The sequence below is a fragment of the Grammomys surdaster genome, unplaced genomic scaffold (genome assembly GCF_004785775.1).
Source record: "Grammomys surdaster isolate TR1022 unplaced genomic scaffold, NIH_TR_1.0 125849, whole genome shotgun sequence".
Classification (NCBI taxonomy): Eukaryota; Metazoa; Chordata; class Mammalia; order Rodentia; family Muridae; genus Grammomys; species Grammomys surdaster.
In genome coordinates this window covers 1,069,666-1,074,819 of record NW_021620675.1, presented here as the reverse complement: position 1 = coordinate 1,074,819, position 5,154 = coordinate 1,069,666, and the positions used below count along the sequence as shown (strand labels likewise).

Here is a 5,154-nt window from a genome sequence, read left to right as displayed (position 1 = left end):
GGGCTCATCAGATCTCCCATGGAAATCTACCCACGGCTTCCAAGGAAGAGAGAAGAGTTCAGAAGCATTTTGTATTTCCTATCTACCTTCAGGTGGAGATCTGAGTTTTGAGTGCTCCGGCTGAAGTTTCCAGATTTTTGTGTTCCAGAAAAGCAAACTGCACTAGGCACACATGCTATTACTGTAACTGAGACATGTTTACTGAGAAAAGCAGAGGAGCACAGACTCAGGCCCCTTCACGGTCTCTTACACAGCACCCTCTTCTTCCTTTTGTGTATCATGGGTTTTCCTCACCCAAGTTCTTTTATTGTATGTATCCTGGCTGTGGAAGTGTATGTATCTGGCACTCTCGCTCTCTCTTCTCTCTCTCTCTCTCTCTCTCTCTCTCTCTCTCTCTCTCTCTCTCTTTCTCTCTCTCTTTAAAAAAACAAAACCAAAACCAACTGATATTTGTGAAAAACAGGTGAGGCCCCCTCCAGGATCCAGGAGGAGCCCCTCTCTAACAACAGCTGGACAAAGAGGAAGAAGTGGGGGGATGCTCGAAGTTGCTGAGTAGTTAGTTCACAGGAGACAATGTGCTTCCTGCTCTGTGAGCCCCTCGGTGGCATCAAGTCTCAGGCCTTTCTTTCTGGAAGCATTCTCCTTGCCCTATCTCAGAAAACAGGCTGAAGTCAACTGGGTAGCTCATGCCTGCAATCCTGGCCGTTGGGAGACCGAGGCAGGAGAACCACAGCAATCTCAATGCTGTACCACACAAGGATCTGAAGATAGCCTGGGCTACAATCCTGTTGCAAACAAAATCAGTGAGCTGTGTAGTGCTAGATTTGAGGACTGGTTGTCTGTAGGTGAGGTAGTCTTCCAGGCTCCAGCATCTGTCTCATTTGCTCAAGTGGGGGGAATAGAGAGTAGTTCTCACTTCCTCTCCTCACATGGGGCACACAGCACAGAGCAAGTGTTCAATATGCTCTAGGCCTTAGGATAGCTGCCCAGTGTGCTTACACACACACACACACACACACACACACACACACACACCACAAAAGCACCAAACGAAGGACTGATAACCACATCAACAGGAACAGATTTAAAATGCATGAGAGTGACGTGGCAGGGAGGGAGAGGAGCAGAGGAGAGCATGGATTCAGTCATGCTAGTAATAAAATTTAGGTGGGGCGGAATGGCACAGGGCCTTTAAGCACTCCAGAGGTTGGAGCAAGAGCCTGAGGCAGAGGCAGGCTCATTGCTGTGAGTCCTGAATGCATAGGGGCACAGTAAAGGAACTGACAACATAGCCCTCCATGGTATGGTTAAGAGGAAGGCTTTTATTGTAGGTAAAAAAGAGAAAATACATCCAGATGTATATGCAGGGTTAAAAGTAATTTACTGTAAGAACCTGAGTGTGGACCACTTTTTTTCACTATCTAAGCAGTTGTATATTTTTTTTAAGTGAAATAAGCTTTAATAAATGTATGTTAGCATAAAAACTGTGGGAAGGGTCATCCTGACACCACATATCCCAAAGCAGCTGAGATGTGGCAAATACTGAAAAATCCGGGAACGAAATGAGTGTCTAGACAGCAGAAACAAAAGATCGCTGGGCAGAAGGACGATAGTGCCGAGACTCGGATTCGAACCGAGGTTGCTGCAGCCACAATGCAGAGTACTAACCACTATACGATCACGGCAAGCCACACGCCCAGCGACAGGACGTTTGCTTGGAATACTAAGCACTAAACGATTATGCCCTATGGTCCGGAACAACTATAAAGACCCGCTGGGAGCTGCAGTTCATTAGCGCCCTGCCCTGACCTCGGCCTTTTGCCCCTCTGCTTCCTGCCGAGCGCCTGCGGGGGGCCCGGAGGCGCCTACTGGTCTATGCTGGTTTCCATGCTTCCCTTCGGCCTGTAGTACAGAAGGCGGCCGCAGTGGCTAGTGCTGAGCCTGAGATTTCTCGAGTTAGTTGAACGATGAGGGCCGCTGCGGAGAAGGCCGTGGGCCCACCCCACTCTTTTAGATGCTAGTTTCCCCAGGTCACGTGATAAACTAGCCCTCCATCGACATCTCCGGAGTGGGAAAACCCCAAAGGGTCTTTTCTAAAAGCTGGAATCAAAGCAGCGATCTATAGAAGCAAACCTTTGGAGACCAAAACCATCACCACCAGTGCCCGGATTCCTTACCGCGCGGCCGACTCTTTCTTTCTGTGATTCATTTTGCTTTTTCCATATACTGTGTACATTAAATTGGTTCTGGAATTTTCTGACTGAGAATTATGCTGCCGTCACTCTTCTTGTATGAATTTCTTTAGCCATGGTACGTTCCTGTGAGGTAGAATAGCTACCCTAGAATAGTGTCTCTGTGTTTTATTAAAACCCTCTTTGTTTTCTCCGCTTTTAGAACTTGTCTATAACTTTTATTATTTTAGGGTTTAATTTTATTGCCTTAGGGTTTGAGACATATGCCTTTGGGTCCCCACAGCCTGTGTTCGGGTGATATGCTTCTGTTTCTGGTTTCTATTCTACTGTTAAGTGCTTTTGCTTCTTCCCGTGTTGTGGATCCCACACTCCAAGTTGTTACTTTTGTCTAAAGGCTCAAATGTGTCTAAAAGCCATGTCAATATCAACATAAGTGATATCCTCATCATATCCGATATTCTTCCTTCTTTTGTGCCTGCCTACAGGACTCCCTCCTACGTTTGTGTGTGGGGTGCTATCCCATGCTAATGATTTTGTTTGTTATTTTGTTTGGAGGTGGGTACTCCACAGCCCTGGCTGTCCTGAACTCCCTATGTAGACCAGGCTAGCCCCAAACTCCTAGAGATCTGCTTCCTGAATGCAAAAAATAAGCATGTGGACGACTGCTCCTGGCTGGTTATGAATTCTCAAGGTATTTATAGATCTTGATGTACTTTTGTTTTACTGTTTTGTTGTTGTAGCTGCTGCTGTGTGTGTGTGAATTAAAAATTGTCTTTAAAGTCCAGGCTGGTAGGGTGCGACAGCTACTCTTGATTGTCAACTTGACTACATCTGGAATTCCCTAAAACCCAAATGGCCAGGCGCACCTATTAGAGATTTTTTTTTTCTTAATTAAATCATTTGAAGTGAGAAAACCCATTTCTAATCTGTGTCTCTGAGGTGGGAAGATACACTTTTAAACCAGATCTTTTGAGGTGGGAAGATCCACTTCTAATCTGGCCACACCCTCTGCTGGCAAGCTATTTAAGGGACATGGATAAAGGAAACTTGCTCTCTCTGCCTATATACATACATACATACTGGCTGTCCTGGAACTCACTCTGTAGACCAGGCTGGCCTCGAACTCTGAAATCCGCCTGCCTCTGCCTCCCAAGTGCTGGGATTAAAGGTGTGCGCCACCACTGCCCAGCGGCCTTGAACTTTTTTTTTTTTTAAAGATTTATTTATTTTATTTATGAGTACACTGTAGCTGTCTTCAGACACACCAGAAGAGGCCATCAAATCTCATTATGGGTGGTTGTGAGCCGCCATGTGGTTGCTGGGATTTGAACTCAGGACCTCTGGAAGAGCAGTCAGTGCTCTTAACCGCTGAGCCATCTCTCCAGCCCGCGGCCTTGAACTTTTGATTCTCCCAGTTTAGCCTCTCCTGTGTTAAGATTACATGCAGGGACCACCAAGCCCAGCTCGATTAACTTTAAGAGAATTTGTATGGCACAGAATTTGCAGTTAAGTTTTCATTTTCTTGCTTCAGCACTTTAAAGATTTGGTGTGGCTGTCTCCTGACTCACATGGCTTCTAGTAGAATCCTGGAACTGCAGAAAACCCTTGATACTGTCCCCCTTTTTGTTCCTGTGTATATATACACTGTGTTTTTCTTGGGCAACTTTTGAAATGTTTCCCTTGGTCCTAGGATTTGATTAAAATGTGAGAGCTAGTTTGACTTGATGCTTCCTGTGTTTATTAGCTACAGAACAGAGGCAGTCACATATCAATGCATTTGTTAAGTAGGTTAGTGGGGACCACAGGAACATCCCAAGGGTTTCAGATGCTGTCTGGTGACATAGTTATTTTGATTGGCAGAGCCTAGTTGTGTACTTTTTTCGAGACAAGGTTTCTCTGTGTAGCCCTGGCTGTACTGGAAATCTTTCTGTAGACCAGGCTGGTCTCAAATTCAGTGATTCACCAGCCACTGCCTCCCAGGTACTGGGACTAAAGTCCATGCCTCTGCTGCCCACCCACATAGTTGTCTGCTAGGGATACATTTTAGGGGCTGGGGAGATGGCTCAGTAAAGACCCAGGTCCAATTCCCAGCACCCACATGGCAGCTTACAAACTAAATGTCTGGAACTCCAATATCTGGCACCCTCATACACATATACATACAAGCAAAACACCAATGCATGTAAAATAAAAATAGATGTATTATTAAAAATTTATCTTTAAAAAAGAATATATTTTAAAGATTTTAATAGTCACAAAGCTGGTAGGTGTGACACAGTGGTCAATGAAAACCCTTCAAAAGGACTAAGAACAGCCCAAGATGATTTGGCTCTGGGCCTTACAGAAGCTTTAACATAAGTAGGTTTTCCTGAGACCCCTCCCCCCACCATGGGTTTATAGACATTTGGGATGCAATGGGATGACATCCTTAGGGCAGCAATTGCTGGAGGCTAACTGTATCATGTCAGAAGCACGCCTTCCGGTACATCCCTGGCTATGGAGATAATTCTGCTCAGGGAATTCTAACAGGTGAACAAACCACGTTCTGATTGCTCTTAGCATTTAGGTATATGGAGGCACAGAGGGAACCACAGACTCATGATTTGTTGAGATGTGGCAGATATCTCCCACTGTATACCTGTCTTAGCAGCAGGATCCTGGTTGGTTCTGGTTGCCCTAAACTGATCTTGGTTGGTTGGTATACTAGCTGCTAGCTTCCCAGCTGTATGAAGCAGGAAGCCTGTACCCACTCTGAGAGGACACTGGGATCTCTGTTTCATAGGTAGTAGTCTCTTCAAAGTTTCCCCTCCTTTACTCACACTTTTCAAGTACCCCAAATTCTTCATGAGTTAGAGTTCTTAAGTTTTCCTTATATTTCATGAATCTTGGTTTTTGTTGTTATTTTAGTTTGTTGTTGTTCTTGTTTTGTTATATGATTTATTTAATATATATGAGTGGTCTA

The 5,154-nt window shown here is 45.0% G+C and overlaps 1 non-coding gene across 1 annotated transcript; it reads right to left on the bottom strand.

The window, feature by feature from the left end:
* Positions 1-1,613: 1,613 nt before the first annotated feature.
* Positions 1,614-1,685, bottom strand: Trnah-gug. Its single transcript has one exon. It is a non-coding gene; the product is annotated as a tRNA-His (tRNA).
* Between the last annotated feature and the right edge of the window lie 3,469 nt (positions 1,686-5,154).